This window comes from Diabrotica virgifera, chromosome 5 (genome assembly GCF_917563875.1).
Source record: "Diabrotica virgifera virgifera chromosome 5, PGI_DIABVI_V3a".
Classification (NCBI taxonomy): Eukaryota; Metazoa; Arthropoda; class Insecta; order Coleoptera; family Chrysomelidae; genus Diabrotica; species Diabrotica virgifera.
Window position 1 is genome coordinate 94,815,252 of NC_065447.1, and position 21,778 is coordinate 94,837,029.

Consider the following 21,778-nt stretch of genomic DNA (forward strand, 5'->3'; position numbering starts at 1 on the left):
AATGATTCCACCAGCCCATAAAGCACACTAACCAGTCAGTTTTTCTGGATGTAAATGTGTCTCAACATACACTTGAGGATTATCTTCACTCTAAATATGGTAATTTTGTTTATTGATGTAGCTATTCAACAAAAAGTGAAATTCATCCCTAAACAAAATTCGGTTATGAAAATCGCGATCAACGGCAATGTCGTTTTGGGCCCATTCGCCGAATCTACGTTTTTTTAGGTTACCGTGTAGCTTTAATTCTTGCACCAGTTGGATTTTACCAAGATCTTTTTAAAAAATCTTCCATAAAGTGGATGGACACATATCCAGCTGCTGTGCACGACGGAGGATAGACTAATTCAGGTCTTCCTCCATGCTACGCTCTACAGCAACAAATCTTTGAAGTTATACTTCTTTACGCGCGATATGAGGGTGAATTTTTATATGTTAAAACCTAAGATCCCGGCGCATGCGCATTATAACTTTGTTCTGATTGGATGTTCAAATGACATTTCAAAAATTATCCAATATGGCAGCTGTAGCGCAGCTGTGGTTTGGACGGTTGACGGTTTGGTTATGTATGGTTGTTGCGTTTTAAAATTTGTGGGAAGAGAAACAACAAAGGTTAGTTAATAGTTATACTGCCTTTTTAAATAGTTTTCATATTATATTTTTGAAGTTATACTTCAAAATGTTTTAATTTATGTATGTATCAGTCCAGAAAAGGTGTGGAAAGAATATATTAGTGTTTTTAAATATATTTTTCTACAAACGTGTTAAAAATGCAATTTTTAGGACTCCATAGGAGCGTTAAAAATGCTACTTTAAGGCACTAGTGCTTTAAATTTTTTAAGGCACTGCATTTAAAAGTGAATTGTCAAATTGTGAAATGTCAAAATATTTATATTTCATTTATTAACATTAATATTAATAATATAACTTGCGCAATTTGAAAAAGGTGGTTTAAAAGGTTTTTTATTATAATTTTGTGTCTTTGGATTTGTCTTCCTTGGGCGTAAAATAATAAAACATCTATTTTTATATTTCACTTGTCACCGTGATGGATAATTATGTATATCTGAAAGGTAAGTAGCATGCGGCTTGATGGCCTTGTTGGTAGAGCATTGGACCAGAGATCAAAAAATCGCGAGATTGCGGGTTCAAATCCCGGACGATTCATATTTTTTTCTTTTTTTTAATATTTGGCATTGTTAAGTTTTGGTTCATTTTTGGTAATTATTGTTAATTTTTTGTATTGTAACTGTTAAGTAGGTATATTTATTTCGTTGAAATTATATTATAATAGAAGTATAACTTCTTACGTGCGTACAAAGTACACACACATTCTTTTTTCTCTGTACGGCAGCTCTCTGGATGCGTAATATCATTTAGAGTAAACGTGGTGTGTGGTGTGAAAACATTCCATGGTTAATCGAATTAATTACTCTGATGGACAATTGCGTTGACCATAAAATGGACGTAGTGCGAGATACGTATTTCGAACAGAACCATGATTTTCAAAATAAATTTGCACAATCTAAAAAAGTTGTTTAGGCCTCAGTCTGTTCATGCTGAAAATTAAATATAAATCACTTGACAGCTGTCAAAATGGTTGCAAGTTAAAAAGTGTTGTGAACTTATATTTCTCTACCTCTAAACCCACCCACTATAATGCATAACACATATGAGATTGAGTGTTTTATTGAGTTGCACATATCATTACTTTCTTTTCATCAAAATATTAAAATATAAACTAGAAATATACTAATTATCTTTAATCTGTTGCCAATGAACTAATTACTTTATTTTTCCCTTATATTATGTTCAATATTTATCATTCTGTTAATATGCAAATTATGTCGACGTTACTTAAACGCAAATATGTTAAAATATCATGTTAATATATGTTTGTGGTTCATATGCATGCATGTGAATGTATAACTAAAATTTGGACAAATTTGATCTTCCAAATCACCAGACTGAAATTGAATTGGTCAATTATGTATTATGCTCTCCATGTATAACGAATTTAACAGAACTGTAATATGACTGTTTTTAGGGTGTTTTAAGAACATTGAATTTGTCATGATTGTTTTGAAAGCATTGTTGGAGTAGGTAAATCCACGGTTTATTAATTTTCTAATTTTAAATTTGTTAGGTTCATATTTTCTCTGAGGTTTTTGAACTAAACGTATAAATATGCATCAAGTCAAACTAGTTTGATTTTACTCAACAAACTTGACTGTACTTGAAAACCTAACTTTTTTTGTAAAAAAGTTAGACTTGACTTAATTGATTTCGATAGCTTTAGGTTTGACTTCTTAAAAATCAAACTTCTTAACAGTTTGAAGTTTGAATATCATATTGCCGAAAACAGTTTAGTTTTAATGCTGCTGTCAATAATGCCACTCGGTTTTAATGTGAATCTAACCTAAAATCGAGGCGTCGCGCGTCGTAGTGCTGTGTGTGTCGTATTTTTCTTTTAAAATGACCAGTTCGTTTATATTTTAAGTACTTGCGACATATTTCTTCCATACTAACTGTTATTCCACTTTTTACAACACACTACACCACTGTTTCGCTCTAATACAAATGGCCGACCATTTTGGACATGAAAAAAGAGGGGATGGGTTTAGTTTTACGGCCGGTTTTATAATGAAGTTAAAGGAGGCTTTAAATTTAAAGTTGCCTTTAACTTGAGATTTTGATTTCATAATCAAGTTAAAGGACCCTTTTTATCAAAAGCCCTCTTTAACTTAAAGTGCAGATTTCGGACCTTTAAGTTGCTAAAGTCTCCTTTAAAGGGTACATAACCTATTTTGTTGAGTTGAAAACACAGTTGTTTTTGTATTTAACTTTTAAGGTTAACATAACAGTCAATAATAATAATTATATTACTAGGATGAATTAATTGTACTTTAAAAGCACAATTATGTATTATTTTAAAACGTCTAGTTCAAGAAATGTATTGTATTCAGAAGACCAAAAATGAACCAGAACAGATGAAGAACAAACCGTGTTGAACAATAATATGATGATCTGGATTTTTATCAAAGATTTAGGTTGAAAACAAACAGTTTTGTGTGTCTTCTTAAATAGAAAACCAAATAACTTTGCCTACTATTAGGTAAGTGACTAAAAATTTGTTGATATTAAGTAAAACCAATGCTGTTTATTTATTTTAGAGGTGGATGCATTACTCCCATGCAACAAATTCTGTTGGATTTTATGAATCAGGAAGTATGCAATTAAATGTAGCTGATTTTACGGTAGTGTCCAGAGGTTCAGCAAGTAGAATTATAAAAATAATATCCTTTACAATTGCAAGAATCATCAAGAGATGGAAAGCTGTTGAAGATTTTTACAAGATTGCTACATTCCCTAGAATAATGAGTGGAATATGGGTTATACTTTAATTAAAATAGATTCTGCAGGTGTCCAGGATGCAGACATTTTCAGGTCCAGAAAATCATTTTTTGCATTGAATGTTTAGTCAGTGATGCAAAATTTAAAATTAGAGATATTGTTGTACTGTGGCCATCAAATAAGACAATTTTAATAATAGTAGACTGAAGCATAATTCAGGGGCTTAGAATCACACAAACGTAGCTACATTTTGTTTTATTTTCATCTACAGAAATATTAGTGTTACAGTAAATGAACGTTATATCTATGTACCTAAGTATGCATGTGCAAATCAGAACTAAAGCAAGTGGACATAAGTTCATGTGAATCTTAAATAAGAAGTTTAATGTAGTTATGTTTGTGTGACCCTAAGCCCTTGAATTTTGAAAGTGGTATCTTTGGCCATTACATATTGGTTGGTGACAGTGACGAACAAGGAAAGTAGTAGAACAGCAATATGGCTTGTGGAAATGAAGATTTCCTATACTCCGCTTAGGAATGAGACTACAATTAGAAAATCTGACTGTGATTGTTGCAACTAGAGTGCTTCATAATATTGCCATTGATATGGATGACAATTTTCCTGTGAATAAAACTGAAGATGAAGCAAACAATGAATAATTACAACCGATAAAAAATAATGAAAATATTTCAGAAAACAATATAACTGTGTTAATAAATGAACACGTTGGTAGAGTGTAAATATATTTATTAATAAAAGCAAAATGAATATATTGTACTTTTTATTTATTGTTGTTTATCCCATTTTTTTATAGACCTAGATCCCACGTACTAAAAAAGTTGATTAATAGCAAGCTGAAAATTTGTTAATAGCTTAACGGTGTCTAGTCGGCCAAACTTTGATGTATGGGAACACTGGAATGGGGGAAGTTTTAATTGTGGAACAGGTTAAAAATTTGGAACGTAGAACTACCAAAACGTTCCACATATTTTGTCGGACAGAAGTTCCAATTGGTTTGTTTCCATTTCATTAAACTCTCATGCAAAAATCAGACTGGTGTTTATCACCAACTAGGCATTTTAATGAGTGGAACACGAAGGACATGTCAAATGACAGGAATCATGTTGGTTAGTAATAGCAGTCTGATTTTTGCATGAGACTTTAATGAAAGGGTAACAAATCAATTGGATGTTCTGTCCGACAAAATACATGGGACGTTTTCTTAATCTGACTTTCCAAATTTTTAAACTGTTCCACAATTTAAACTTCCAGTGTTCCCATACATCAAAGTTTGTCTGACCAGACACCGTTAACAAATTTTCAGCTTGCTATTAATCAACTTTTTTGGTGCGTGGTATCCATCCCTATTAGGTAGTTTTATTTTTAAATACAATAATTTTATTTTTTTATATTCTGCCTCTTCCCTTTCTATCTTTTTTTCCATGTTCTGCAAATATGCAATGCAAATGAACATTAGCTTGCCTGTACATGATACTCAATTATTTGGATAATTTAAATTATTTTTAACAAATAAAATATTGTACCGACCTTTCCTTTATTCTTCACATTTATGTATTAAATTTCTCTCTTTTGTAACAAAAGAAATTCCTCCTCTTTGCTAAAGTTTGTATATAGAAGTAATTTTCTGTTATCTCGTTATCTGTCCATTTTTTTTTAGATTTAACTTTTTATTGATGAGTAATTAAGTAATAGTAGGTGTATATAATTATTATTAAATAGTAATACCTATACAATAATAAAATTAAAAAGCAAGTATTAGGTCATTTAAAAAAAAGTAGAGTAATAATAAATATATAGTATTAATAATTATTATAATAATTAAGTAATAATAAGTTTTTGTAATAAAAAACAATAATTATAGGAGTATCCTACAACAAACTTGCAAAATGTATGACATTCAAATGTCATTATTTCCATTTTAGTTCAAATATAACATAATTCAGTTTAACCAACAGTATAAAATTTCATTAAAACACACTTTACTAAAAGAATCCTTTAAAGCGAATTATGAAATCGAACATCGTTAACAGCCGCTTTAAAGTCCACTTTAACATAAAGCCTCCTTTTACTAAAGTCCACTTTTTCGAATGATTATGAAATCGGCTGTTAGTGTTTCTAATAAAAAGCATAGTTTAGTCTATACGATAACCAAATTGATTCAGTTAAGAGCGTTTAGCATACTAACTGTTATTCCACTTTTTACAACACACTACACCACTGTTTCGCTCTAATACAAATGGCCGACCATTTTGGACATGAAAAAAGAGGGGATGGGTTTAGTTTTAGTGTTTCTAATAAAAAGCATAGTTTAGTCTATACGATAACCAAATTGATTCAGTTAAGAGCGTTTGGTTTTAATATAGCCTACTAATTGCTTTTAAGAAAGCAACTTTAAAGACAACTACAAAAAAAAATTAAAGCATATGTTTTACTGACATAATATTGAGATCAAGTAGTTTTAATAATAGGTTTTATTAGTCATATAAGGAGAATCTTTAAAACTGCTTTAAAACTAAAAGGTAACAAACAAGAATCTAATAAAACCAAACAGTCCAAAAGTTCTTTTAAAACTGATTAGTTTTAAAGTGAACTGAGAATAAACCATTTTAAAACTACAATAAGACAAATTATCTATTAAGATTAATTAATCTTATTTGATACTCTTATTAGATACTTTAAAACTAGTGACAAATGCTTAACAGTTTTAAAGTTCTGGCAGTATATCTACAAGGCAACTTTAAAACCATTTTCTTCTTATTTACCACAATAAAACCTTTATAAAACTAAAATGTTTTTATTGTGTTACGTGGGAAGTCACCAAATGGACGAAGAAGTATTGGCAGTCTGATGGTGCGATAATTTAAACAATTTAGGAGGCTAATATTGAAGAAGAAGAAACAGGCTTAAAGCCTACATACATGAAAGAAGAAGAAGAATACAGCGACAAAATGAAGGGAAAACGTTAAAAACGGGACATGTTAGATATCTCGAATTTCCAAAACCTGTTGTCCGATTTGAGTGAAATGAATCAAAAACGAAAATAATGTTAATGAAGTCTAGGGCTACAATTAACTTTTAATTTAAATATTTTATATGTTCCAGAATATTCCACAGGGTGTTCTGAACTTTAAGGAAAAAACACAGTATTATTGTTACAACCGGTATAAAATGACATTTACCTATCTAGCAACAATATGGTTAAGTGGCGTTTAGACGCCGCGATAAATGCGAGCAATTTATTGTGACCATAAATTGCTATATTGTTTAGACGCTGCGATAAATTGTTGCGATTGATTATAAACTGAAACAACTCGATCGTTACAATAAATTGAAGCAATCCGATACCAACTCCAATCCAATTCCGATAAATCGATGCGATGTACCGTTTACACACAACGATAAATTGAAACAACTCCATTGATATCGATAAATTGCTGCGATTTATCTCGGTGTCTAAACGCTGCCGATTACATCGATTTTATTAAATAATAAGGCTGCAACGTACCAAAAAAATCACTCAAATCGGACAACAGGTTTAAGAATTTCGAGACGTCTAAGTCACGTATCCATATAAAAGGGCGAACCCCGCTCCGTGTGGCAGCTCGAATGGATACGCTATGAGCTCCCCCACATATAAACCGCAAACCGGTTGATCGAAGAGGGTGAGCGCCGAGCGGGGTTCGCTGACGTATCCACTATGTGGAGCTGCTACACGGAGCGGGGTTCGCTCTTGTATGGATACGTGACTTAACATTTTTAAGCTGTTCAGTTAATTTTGCCGCTGTGTGTACAGGGTGATTGATTAGTGGGGTAAAGCTCGATAGCTCCGGTATAGTAATAGATAGCAATAAAAGTTAATAACAAAAATTTTAGCCACCTTTGAGCTTTACATTACAAAATTAGTTAGAATGTTACAGGGTGTTCGAAAACACAGTGGCAGACCTAACTTATGTTTTTTTAAATGAAACATCCTATATTTTATTTTATATTCAAAATCCTGTTACCTTCTCCATCACAAAAATATAAAGGTTTGCTGTGTTATGCAGGGTATTTACAAAGTTATAACCAATTTTGTATGAAAATCGTAACAAGTTCAATTCCCTGTATACCTAAATAAAAATAAGCACAACAGCAATGGTTTTTTCATGCCATATTTTTTTATTTATTGTCAAAATTTTCAAGAATTATTGATATTACTAATTTTCTTTATATCAAATACAGGGTGATTCAAAACGCAAGTACATTATTTTCTCAGTTATGCTAAATGGAACACCCTGTATTTTATATCATTATTGAAAAGTAATATTACCGTACTTTAATTTTTATATAACATTCCCTATGTCCGAATTTATTAGTTTTCGAGATCTTTTCATTTTTCAGAGCAAATTATTTTAGGTGTCTAAATTTATCTAAATTTTAAATAAGCCATGACTGAATTGACAATTGACGATTACTGATTATCATTCCGGTAATCAATGTAACAATGTAGCAAATAAATAAATAAAAATAATTTATTAGTAATACATTTTACAAAAAAAAAACACAACCACAACATGCAACATTTTTGAAACAATTAAAAACTACTTTTTTATGTAAATTCAACTAACAAACAAAGAAAATTGGTAATAAATTTCACAAAAAACACACAAACACAAAATACAACATTTTGTGAAGACAATTAAACACTACTTTTGTATGTAAATGTATCAATGTAACAAATAAAGAACGAAACATAATTTTTCAGTAATATATTTTGCAAAAAAATATGTTTGGAAAAATTAGAAGCTACTTTTAATAAAATAATTTTAATATTTAATTACATAAGGTGTTCAAAATTACCTCCTAACACATTTATGCACGCCTAAAAACGATCATTGAATGAGCTACTTACTCTACGAAGCATTTGTAAATTAACACATCGAAATACATTTTGTATTTTATTTTTCATCTCATCCCTTGTTGTTGGAGGTATTTTATAAACTGCATTATTCACGTAACCTCAAAAAAATCAGTCCAGTTTATTAAATTCTGGTGATTTGGGTGGTCACGCCACTGGTCCATTGAAAAATGAAAATATCTCGAAAACTAATAAATTTAGACATAGGGAATGTTATCCAAAAATTAAAGTACGGTAATAGTACTTTTCAATAGTGATATAAAATACAGGGTGTTCCATTTAAAATTACTGCGAAAATAATGTACTTGCGTTTTGACTCACCCTGTATTTGATATAAAGAAGATTAGCAATATCAATCATTCTTGAAAATTTTGACAATACGTAAAAAATACGGCATTAACAAACCATTGCTGTTTTGCTTATTTTTATTTATACAGGGAGTTGAACTTGTTACGATTTTCATATAAAATTGGTTATAACTTTGTAAATACCCTGTATAACATAACAAACCTTAATATTTTTGTGATGGAGAAGTTAACAGGATTTCGAATTTAAAATAAAATATAGGGTGTTACGTTTAAAAAAACATAAGTTTAGTCTGCCACTGTGTTATCGAACACCCTGTAATATTTTAACTAATTTTGTAATATGAAGCTCAAAGGTGGCTAAAATTTTTGTTATTAACTTTTATTGCTATCTATTACTATAGCGGAGCTATTGAGCTTTACCCCACTAATCAATCACCCTGTATATTTACAACCTCCATGCATGTAGAAATATCAAATTGTTATAATTTTTGAGTATTCTTCTTTTTCTCTGTCTATTTTAATTTTGCTAAAAAATATTAAAACCTCTGTAAAATCTGTGGACATGCCTCACCCCGTTTGAGTAAACAAACGTTCCCGATCCCGATAATGAATAACTGGTTTTAGCTGAGCTTTTTAAATATTTATTTTTATAATTACGACATATGAAGTACGAAACTGTTTACTATTTTGATTAGTATTGTTCTGTAGCCTTTTTTGTTTAACTTTGCATATTTGTGATAAAAAATTCCATTTTCTACGGGTGGTGGGTATACGGGCATTATATATAAATAATATTATATTTCGCACCTCTGCTCAAACAGTGTCACAACTCAAATACAAATTAAAAACGGTTTTATTGCACCAACAGTTTAATAAAACTACAAACTCCTATCTCAAAAAGTGTTACGTCTATGGTTCAAGTGATTCTAGGTGAATTGCTCGAATTCACTTGCTCGAAATCAATGCTCGAAATCAGTTGCTCGAAAATCAATTGTTCGACATGAAAATTGCTCAAAATACAAATTTCTCGAATAAAAAAGAAAATTATATTATATCTAAAATATTTATTCACAATAATACGCCAGTCAATGGAAGCAAGAATAGGTAGGATATTACCTCCGAATTCTATCCTACTGCATGGATTTTAATGCAATTTTGGGCCTGGCCTCTACTTATCTCCTAATTCAAAGTCTACCCTATGCCGATGTGTGCTTTTATCTTAGGGATGGTTAAAATTACCACGGAATTCGCTAGAGAACCTAATTCTAAGCAAAAACTGTTTTATAATTTTTTTTTTGAAAACTCAATACTTTTTGCGTTATTCGTAATTGAAAATTGGCCATTTTCATTGAAACATAATACCTTTTCGAACGGTTTTTTGCGAATACCTTAAAGACTATGCATCCAGCTAAAAAAACTATATTAAACATTTTTGTAGGTTATAAAAAAACAAAGAGACACTTGCCTTCATAAATCGTCTAGTTATAATACAAAAAGAGATATGGTAGGTGAAAATAGTTTGTTTTTTGGTACATTCTCAAATTGGTGTATTCAACTTGAAATAACAGAGTAACGGTCGATTTTAGGTGTATAATGCTACCAATACCTTTTGTAGTGCTTGAAAAGACCTTTAAAATGAGCTATATTAAAGGTCCATTACATTAAAACTAAGCTAGGATTGCTGCAAACAAAATTAATAACTAATGTGTTTTAAGAAAAAATGAGAAGTAATTTTAACCCCCACCCACCAAAATGTAAATGCATCGTTTTCCTTTTACAATACCGTTTATTATAGTGTTATTTCTATGTTCAAAAAGTTAGACGTGTTTAAAGTAAATGGTTTTTTGACAAAAAAAGATCAAATTATAGAGCGCATTTTTAAATTTTCTTTACAATCTTTCTTTTTCTCCATGTAACTTAAAAATGATAAGAGATACAGTAATGAAAAATAAAAAGGAAATTTTTATCTAAAAAAACCCTACATTTTTGTGTGGTATCTTTTTTTACTTATCTCTTATCATTTTCGACTTACATGGAGAAAAAAGAAGACATTTAAGAAAATTTAAAAATGCGCTCTATAATTTGATCTTATTTTTTTCAAAAACCATTCATTTCAAACCAGTCCAACTTTTTGAACATAGAAATAACACTATAATAAAAAGTATTGTAAAAGGAAAATGATGTATTTAAATTCTGATGGATGAGGGGTTAAATACACTTCTCATTTCTTCTTAAAATACATTAGTCATCAATTTTTTTTGCAGAATATCTCGCTTAGTTTGAATGTAATCGACATTTAGTATTGCTCTTTTTAAAGGTCTTTTCAAGCACTACAAAAGGTATTTGTATCATTATACACCTAAAATCGACCGTTTCTCTGTTATTTCAAGTTGAATACACCGATTTGAGCATGCAGCAAAAAACAAACTCTTCTTACCTACCATATCTCTCTTTGTATTTTAACTAGAAGATTTATGAAGGAACGAATCTATTTGTTTTTTATATATCCTACAGAAATATTTCATATAATTTTTTTGTTAGATACATAGTTTTTAAGGTATTCGCACAAATCCGTCCGAAAAGGTGTCATTTTTCAATGTAAATGGCCAATTTTCAACTACGAATAACTCAGAAAGTATTGAGTTTTCAAAAAATAATTACAAAACAGTTTTTGCTTAAAATTAGGTTCTCTATCCTCTGCCGTAGCTATTTTAACCAAAACATTTTTCACCCCCGAGAAGGGGTGGGAACTATCCCCAAGATAAAAGCGCACATCGGCATAGGGTAGACTTTGTTTCTTGGGATATTCCCTACTTACTGTAAAAATATCAAGTAAATCGATGTAGTAGGATGGAATTCAGAGCCAAATACCCTCATTGACTGCCCTAAAATGCAAAATAATAATATGTAGGCACTCACATAAGAACGACACTTTTAATATGACAAATTACGGGAAATTCCAGGTATATAATCACAGATGTTAATTTCTGGTTCATAATTGTTCATTAAACGCAATAACTTATCAGCAGTGTCTCTATGCTTACTAATAAAAAGCGCAAACTGCAATACTTGGGACATATAATGAGGGGACAAAAGTACCAGCTACTACAATTAATTATTCAGGGAAAAATAATAGGTAAAAGATCCATTGGCAGAAGAAAACATTCATGGTTGAAGAATTTAAGAGATTGGTACAAGTGCAGCAGCTACCAATTATTTAGATCTACGGTATCAAAAATACGCATCGCCTTGATGATAGCCAAACTTCGGAACAAGGACGGCACCTGAAGAAGAAGAAGAAGAAGTGTCTCTATATCTCCTATGACCCACTTGAGGTTGTTCGCCACTTATGTACTGTTCAATTTTTAGTTCATTTAAACTTTGTTTACGTTTTAGGGCGGAAATAAATTTCCAAATGCTTGCATTCAGTTTTCATTTGCAACGAGCTCAATTTCACCGTTACATAAACTTTTTTATAAGTCCCACCCTGTACATTATTTTTGCTTTCAAATTTGCAGTCATGTTGAGGATATGTTAGGCTAGTAGCCCTGCAAAAAGAAATTAAATCGCCCAAAAAACAAAAAAATTTTCAACTAAAAAATGTACTCCTTTATTTCGGCCCACAGTGTATACGTGGAATATCACATAATTTGTTATATTTCAAGAATATTAATTCTTATGTCTATATTTTGTATTATTGTAAATAAATATTTTAGATATACAGGGTGTCCCAAAAAGATTGGTCATAAATTATACCACACATTCTGGGGTCAAAAATAGTTCGATTGAACCTAACTTACCTTAATACAAATAAATGTGCCCATCAAAAAAGTTACAGCCCTTTGAAGTTACAAAATGAAAATCGATTTTTTTCAATATATCGAAAACTATTAGAGATTTTTTTTATTGAAAATGGACATGTATTATGCTTATGACAGGAAAATCTTAAAAACAAAATTATAGTGAAGTTTGTCCACCCCATAAAAATTTTATGGGGGTTTCGTTTCCTTAAACCCCCATACTTTTGTATACGTTCCAATTAATTCATTATTGTGGTACCATTAGTTAAACACAACGTTTTTAAAACTTTTTTGCCTCTTATTATTTTTTCGATAAGCTAGTTTTTATCGAGATGCGGCTTCTTTTTTAATATATTTACATAAAAATTGTATGGGGTTTTGTTCCTTTAATCCCCCCAAATGTTTATGTGCGTTCTAATTAAACTATTATTGTGGTACAATTACCTAGTTAAACACAGTCGTTTTAAAAAAAATTTTTCCTCTTAGTCTTTTTTGACAAGTCACCTTTTATCGAGATGTGGCTTCTTTTTCAAAATAAGTGTATACCTAAAAATATAAATTATAAATAAATTTTCAGATTATTAACAGGTCTCTATAATCGTACTTAACCATATACAAATATGTGGTGGATTCGACAAATATTCAAAATATGTCGATAAACACTGGCTTATCGAAAAAGTCCTAAGAGGCAAAAAAGTTTTATAAACATTGTGTTTAACTAATGGTGCCACAATAATAATTTAATTGAAACGTACACAAAAGATTGGGGGGTTTAAAGGAACAAAACCCCCATAAAATTTTTATGGGGTGCACAAATTTCACTTTAATTCTTTTATAAGATGTTGCTGCCATAAGAATGCCACATGTCCATTTTCAATATAAAATCTCCAAGCGTTTTCGATATATGAAAAAGAAATCTATTTTCATTTTGTAACTTCAAAGGGCTGTAACTTTTTTGTGTGCACTATTATATACATATAGGTAAGTGAGGTTCAATCAACATATTTTTGACCCCAGAATCTGTGGTATAATTTATGACCAATCTTTTCGGAACACCCTGTATAATTTTCTTTTTTATTCGAGCAATTTGTATTTCGAGCAATTTTCATGTCGAGCAATTGATTTTCGAGCAATTGATTTTCGAGCAATTGATTTCGAGCAATTGCATTCGAGCAATTCACCGGTTACCGGTTCAAGTATTTATCGTTAAATGACACTAGTGTCATTATATGACCAAAATTACCGATGCACCGAACATTAACAACAGTGTCCCATATCGGCTTGTGCAAGGCAGTTTGTTGGCTATCTAAGGACTGTATAAACCGTCGTTTGTCGAGTTAAGACTGTATATGTGATTGCTTTATTCAAAACAGTCTGCGAAAGTGCTCAAGAAAAGACACCTTTATTTTTCTTTTTGCTGTATTTTTTATTTAATTTTGTTACTTATTTAATTCAATATACAGGGTGTCCCGAAAAGATTGGTCATAAATTATACCACACACAGAGTCTGGGGTCAAAAATAGGTTGATTGAACCTCACTTACCTATATACAATAGTGCACACAAAAAAAGTTACAGCCCTTTGAAGTTACAAAATGAAAATCGATTTTTTTTCATATATCGAAAACTCTCAGAGATTTTTTATTGAAAATTGACATGTGGCGTTTTTATGACAGTTACATCTTAAAAAAAATTAAAGGGAAATTTGTGCACCCCATAAACATTTTATAGGGGTTTTGTTCCCTTCAACCCCCCAAACTTTTGTGTACGTTCCAATTAAATTATTATTGTGGCACCATTAGTTAAACACATTGTTTTTAAAACTTTTTTGACACTTAGTACTTTTTCGATAAGCCAGTTTTTATCGAGATATTTTGAATATTTCTCGAATCCACCACATATTTGTATATGGTTAAATACGATTATAGAGACCTGTTAATAATCTGAAAATTTATTTATAATTTACATTTTTAGGTATATTTTGAAAAATAAGTTACATCTCGATAAAATGTGACTTATGAAAAAAAGACTAAGAAGCAAAAGTTTAAAAAAAACACTGTGTTTAACTAATGGTACCACAATAATAGTTTAATTGGAACGTACGCAAACATTTGGGGGGTTTAAAGGAACAAAACCCCCATAAAATGTTTACGTAAATATATGGAAAAAGAAGTTGCATCTCGATAAAAACTGGCTTATCGGAAAAATACTAGAAGGCACCAAAGTTTTAAAAACGTTGTGTTTAACTAATGGTACCACAATAATGAATTAATTGGAACGTACACAAAAGTTTGGGGGGGGGGGGTTTAAGGGAACAAAAGCCCCATAAATTTTTTATGGGGTGGACAAATGTCACTATAATTTTGTTTTAAGATGTTCCTGCCATAAGAATGATACATGTCCATTTTCAATAAAAAATCTCTAATAGTTTTCGATATATTGAAAAAAATCGATTTTCATTTTGTAATTTCAAAGGGCTGTAACTTTTTTTTATGAGCATATTCGTACTAAGGTAAGTTTGGTTCAATCGAACTATTTTTGACCCCAGAATGTGTGGTGTAATTTATGACCAATCTTTTCGGGACACCCTGTATATACATATTATCTGAATATCATATTATGAATATTTATAACTATGACGAATGATGAATATGTTAGATGTTTCATCTGTGATGCGTTTTTTGTTTTAATTTAATGAAAAATATATTTGTATAGGTAAATTTTATGTACATTGTTTATTATGTAAATAATATTTATCTTTGTTTATCAAATAAACAAAACTATTAATTATTTATATGGGAAATAAGCCACAATTAAAATGAAAAAAATAATTTTATTAACGTTTCGACGCCCAAATCGGGTGCCGTTGTCAAAATACAAAATATTACTAGAATAAACAAAAGTGTTGTTGCTAAGCAAAAAAATTCTTCTAATAATTTATTTAATCTGACTCATTTATATTGGCAATTCATACATATATTATACATTTTAAAGTAGAAGACTTTAAAATGATATTGCCAATATTTATGAGTTGCCAATATATTAATATTTTATATTAAAAAGGGAATCATTAAATCCTTATATGATAGAGCCAAAATTACTTGTTCTAACGAAAATTCCTTTTTAGCAGAAAAACAATTATTAACATCTGTTTTATTAAAAAATGATTATCCTTTATCGTTTATAAATAAGGAGTTGTCAAGATTGGATCGAATGGAACAGAACAACTTAGAACGGGATCCTGCAACATTCACAAGAAATAATACGAGGAAAATATCAATACCATATACAAAAGGACTATCCGAGAAACTTAAAACAATAGGAAATAAATTCAACATTTCAACAACATTCAAAACAACAAACACATTGAGATCTATTCTATCTAAAACTAAACCTAACAATGATCAAGAAAGAACAAAGAATTGCATTTATAGAATACCTTGTGAATGCGAACAATTTTATTTAGGTGAGACATCAAGACCATTAGACGTTAGAATAAGTGAACATCAATCTTATATTAAAAATAGAGAATTTGATAGATCTCAAATATGTCAACACATATTACTTATATATCTAGTATTATTAATATATTTATAATTTAAACCTGTTACAAGTCAGAATTTGGTATTATTTTTTGAGAGTAAATTAAATGTAAGACCAAATACTTACGATGTCGGGATAGTATCACAAGGTTTTTTCCTGGTTTTCCCTTGTGATTTACTATGAAGTCTCTAACGCGAGAATTTTATTGTCGTTGCATTTGGTTGTCTTTTTAAAGACAGATCACATGCTATAATTTTTTTGTGACGGATATTCTTGAGTTAGGGTTGATTTCTTGTAATCGAATGAACTATCTTTCAGTAAGTCGTCCCAGGAACGCAACTCATAAATATTGGCAATATCATTTTAAAGTCTTCTACTTTAAAATGTATAATATATGTGTGAATTGCCAATATAAATGAGTCAGATTAAATAAATTATTAGAAGAATTTTTTTGCTTAGCAACAACACTTTTGTTTATTCTAGTAATATTTTGTATTTTGACAACGGCACCCGATTTGGGCGTCGAAACGTTAATAAAATTATTTTTTCATTTTAATTGTGGCTTATTTCCCATATAAATAATTAATCATAAAAATGCCACAAGGAAATAGCTTCAGAACAACAAACAAAACTATTTACCAACTCAAAAAGTTATTCAGTTTGGTTATAAATTTAAAAATACTGAAATGTTACGTTATTTTCTTATTATTCGGTTTTTTTAGGAAGGCACACATAACATAGTAAACACGAACTTATGTCACAATCATCATCCGGACACGCGAAAACTGGGCCGTCAAGCTATTAGCAATATGTGCAAACGTAAAGCAGTCGAAGATATTTCTGAAAAACCATCCAAAATTATAAACAAAGAGATAGCGATTTCCTCTTTTAAAAATGCTATTACAGTTCAGGATTTGGATTTAGTACGCCATAATATGAATAGGAACAGAAACAAAGCTTTCTCCAAAATACCACAAAATATCACAGATGTACATCAAACAATTGCTACTACATTACAGCTTCTAACTGACCGCGGAGATTGTTTTTTACTCGAGAACGACCACATTAATAATATAATTATTTTTGGCTGCAACTCAAACTTGAAATGTTTGTCCGAATCCACAACTATTTATATGGACGGTACCTTTACCTACTGTCCAAAGTTTTTTTATCAACTTTTTTCTATTCACTGTCTCAACCGTGGACATTATATCCCTCTGATTTTTTGTCTTTTACCCAATAAGTTGTCTTCTACATATGAAATTGTCCTAAAAAACTTATTGCAATATCGCATAAAATTAATTTTCCGCTGTATCCAAAAACAGTAGTTGTTGACTTTAAACTAGGTATTCACAAAGCTGTCCTGTTTGGCCATGTACAAATATTTTTGGATGTAAGTTTCACCTCACCCAATCATGGTACCGTAAAATTCAAAGTTTAGGTCTCTCAGCAAAATACAAAGAAAACAGTGAAGAGGGTAAATGGCTACATCATATTTTTGGTTTAGCGTTTCTTCCTCCAGACAGAGTAAGTGACTGTTTTGTTGAAAATGTCATGGCAACTATTCACAAATTACATTATATTATCTTGTGGAGACATATAAGTTGAGTTCCTCCAAAAGTATGGGCTTCAAATTCATCTGCCTTACATCTTACCACTAACCCTTGTGAATCATTTCATTCCCATCTTTCTGACAGTTTCTACTACCCCCATCCAAATATAAACGTATTTATCACTACTCTTCTGTTAATCCAAAGAAATATTTAGATCAAACTACAAAGTATTGACAAGCGGCCGATTACTAAAAAGAAGGCAGTTAGAGATGCGCAAACATATATTGAAAATCAGATTACAAAACTTTCTACAAATGAAATTACCGAGTATGAATTTGTAAAAAGAGCAGCATTTCAATACCATCCAGTAAAGTAATTTTATTTTGTTGAATTTAACCCATTTCAAAAGTTTATAATTGTATGATATAGATATTAATCATTGTAAATATAGTATTTCTATTGTAATGTATATTATATAACATTTATTGTAATATAACTATTTTTTGCAAAAACAATGTTTTTTATATCTGTATAATTTAACCATCATTTTGAAATATTACAATCAGAAAATAAATGTGTAATCTTTTGGACTTAAAATAAACACATGAAAAATCTCAAATTTGCTTTTAAATTATCAGATGGATTTAAATAATATAATTTATCATTGTAGAGCTATACTTGGAAATAATATCTATAAAAAATATTAATGAAACACTACTAGACCAGGGCGGATCTGTTTTGAGGTGGATGTGAGAGGTGGCATTCGGATATTTGCAGATAAAGTTAGGTGACATCTTCAATAATTATAGGTAATTGACTTATGCTCCTTCTCAAATATGCCCGGAACATTAAAAAAAATTAAAATATTTAAAAATTTCGAAAAACATCGATTTTTTTCTACTTTCATTGCTTATAACTTTAAAACGATTCATTTTGGAACAAAGTCGTACTGACATAAAATAAAGATAATTGAATTTTGTATGATATACGACTGGTTAAAAATGTCTTAAATTATTACCCTTTCTGCAAAATAGCAATAAATAAAAAATAAGGGGGCAAAATAAGCCTGTTTTTCAACCACTTTGGTTACATTTAGAAGCTTCTTAATTCTATTAGAAAATCCTTACAACATACTTAAGTTGACACCAAATTTAATTAAAATGGACCTGATAGATTTTGCATAATAATTTTGCAATCAAATTTAAAAAAAAAGTTTTAATAACTTTCTGAACAAAAAGTAGACCATTTAGAAGTTTGCTAATTTTTTTAACATATAAAGAGGCACTCTACCTATCCAATACACTTTACATAATTAAAATCGGATTATCTAAGCGGCCTCAGCACTGTTTTAAAACATCGTACTGAATAAAAAGAGGCTTATTTTGCCCCCTTATTTTGTATTTATAGCTATTTTGAAGAAAGGGTAATAATTTAACACATTCGCGGTCATGACTGCATATGAAGTCATTTACTCCATAAGAATACGTGTATAAAATGACAGCGTGTCCGCGAATGGTTTAAGACATTTTTAGCTAGTCGTATATCATACAAAATTCAAAAAATTCAATTATTTTTATTTTATTTCCCTACGACTTTGCTCCAAAATGAATCGTTTTAAAGTTTTAACGTCCTAAAAAATCAATGTTTTTCGAAATTTTTAAATATTTTAATTTTTTTGTTAATTGTAAAATTTAATAAAAAATTTTGGTCTTGGTAAAAGGTATATTATTTTAAAAAGCCCTATAGGGCTACAAACATCGAACAAAACGTTTTCGCTCTAAAAAGAGCATCATCAGTGTTGCAAGAACATGGTGAGCCAACCAAAAAATACGAAGGTCAAAGCCTTTCAAAAATGGACTAAAAGTCACATCAAAATGCTAACATAGCAAATTCCAAAGGATGGATATAATCCCTAAGGATACGGCCCTAGGATAACATATGACTCCCACACGTTGTAAGTGGGTCAAAGGTAACAAATTAGGTCATTATGTTACCTCGTGGTAACATAATGACCAATTAATGGTCATATTAAGGAAGATAGTTGGACAAACACATTGCAGCGATGGTTCGTGGAGAACTAAAATGAACCACGAGCTGGATAAACTAATGCAGGGCGCAGATATTGTTAGATTTGTAAAGTCTCAAAGACTAAATTGGTTTGGTCACAGAAAGAATTCCAGAAAATCGAGCTGTGAAAGTAATCCAGAGATGAAAGCCCCAAGGAAAGAGAATAAGAGGAAGGCCCCATGAAAGATGGATAGACGACGTAGAGGGGGATCTTAGAACCATGAACATCAGGCATTGGCGAAGGAAAATATTCGACAGGGCAGAATGGAAGAACATTTTTAAACAGGCCAAGACTCACAAAGGGTTGTAACGCCATAAGAAGAAGGAGAAGAAGAAGAAGGGTGTGTCGAAATGGTTTAAGCAGATCAGTATTGTAAATGGTTTATACGTATGGTTCGAGCACCGTTGAATATTATAAATATAATGTAGTTAAATTGAAGACGTTTCTTATGAATTTATTTAAGTAAGGACCAAAGGGCAATCCAAGTACCAACCTGTAGTTTTCTTTAGCACACCGGAAAGGTCATGATAATATCAACCTACATTCCAATTTCTTGTTAAAAAAGTGACCGGCCGATAAGTTCAATAAACTAAAAAGAATAACAAGTGAAATGTCATTTTGGACATGCCTAGCTGATTTTCAGCGGCTGTTACGGTTACAGGCATAAATATCTGTCCTGAAACAAATAAAAAGAAGAACTTCTGTTGGAGTGTAAGTCAAGAATGATAAACTCCAACAGAAGTAAGGAAAAAGAAAGTAACTGTAAGCTAGATATATATAAATAATGATAAGATAGTGTAGTGGAAGAAACGGGAAGTAAAATGAAAATAAACAGAAAATAGCTTCTCGCTGGAGAGGCTGAAGTAATAAAAATACTACTTTGCAGTAGTACTGAAGAAAGGGGTATTAAAAGGGATAGACGTAGAAGTGGGAAGGGACAGAGGCAAACTAAATAGAGTTGCCTAGCAAGAGATGCAAGAGAACAACTTAACACTCAAGGATGGGTACGGCTCGTTTGCATGCCTGTTGAAGAACAGTAGCTCAAGTAGATAATGATGACGACTAGAAAAGGTATATATTAAGATAAAAATAATGTACTGAAAATGTAAGACGAATAGGTGCTAAAGAAGAACCAATTAAATAAAACTAACAAATCATGGGCGCCAAGAAAATGATCTTCGATCACTCTTCCAGGTATCTTATACTGCTGTCAAATATTAAATATATTAAATCAGTAATAATGAACATAAAGGAATAATAAAAATAAATGATATACAAAATAAATAAACATTTATTAAAATTAACTACCAGATTTTTAACAATCTCTGAGTTAGATCAAATTGAATATAATGTGACTCTAAAATGACATACGTTATACTTAAACATGATATATTCAAGATAACAACAATACTGGTACTTGTATGTACAAAATTATACCTCTTACTTATATATAGGGTACAACTCATATGAGTCTTCTACCAAATGGTTATAGTACGCTTGCTACGTACCACTAAATTGAAACCGACAAAGATGAAAATAATACAAATAAATAGGCCCAAGCCTCACCAAGAGAAAATACAATAATGAATAAGCAAAGTTAAATATACAAATGAATAAAAGTTATAGTAAGGAAGTCAAGATAAATACCGAAACGATTACCTAAATTAACCGAGCAAATGCAATGAAATAAAGTAACGACGAATTAACCGAACAAATGAAATAAAGCGAATAAATAATAACATATTTGGGAAACAAGCAAATAATACAACCTAAATTTACATAATGACATGAAATCGACTAAATTACCAATAAAATACCAATAAAATAAAGTTTGGGAACGAATTTAACTTTTACGTATATAAAAAAAAACAACTAAATGCAAGATAAATCTGATAAAATGAATTATTAACATAATACATCAACCGAATGTTTTCAATATAAACCACAACAGTTACTCATATCACCACACTGATTGTTCCCAAACAAACCCGAACAATTCCTAAAGAGGTTGCTGCTGCATCCCCGGAAATGAGCACCAGGATGGGGCAAAAACCATGCCCCCTGTAGACCCAGGTGCGATGACGAAAAGGAGCCGGAATGTTCCCAAAAAAAAACTTGTTTCGTTTCCCCAAGTGACTGCTGTCAGTGACTTATGGTTGGAAATTGTCCTACCTCTCCGATGGTATTGGGAGGTCTAAGTTTTCACGGGAGTGGCATGAGACTCGATGATGTTA

The 21,778-nt window shown here is 30.7% G+C and overlaps 1 protein-coding gene and 1 long non-coding RNA gene across 2 annotated transcripts in view; both read left to right on the top strand.

The window, feature by feature from the left end:
- Nucleotides 1-21,778, top strand: part of LOC114333014 (protein O-mannosyl-transferase Tmtc3) — a 1,018,587-nt gene that overhangs the window by 9,024 nt on the left and 987,785 nt on the right. The window lies entirely within an intron of this gene.
- Nucleotides 2,907-4,125, top strand: LOC126885062 (uncharacterized). The gene is made up of 2 exons (XR_007698258.1): nt 2,907-3,115; nt 3,174-4,125. It is a non-coding gene; the product is annotated as an uncharacterized LOC126885062 (long non-coding RNA).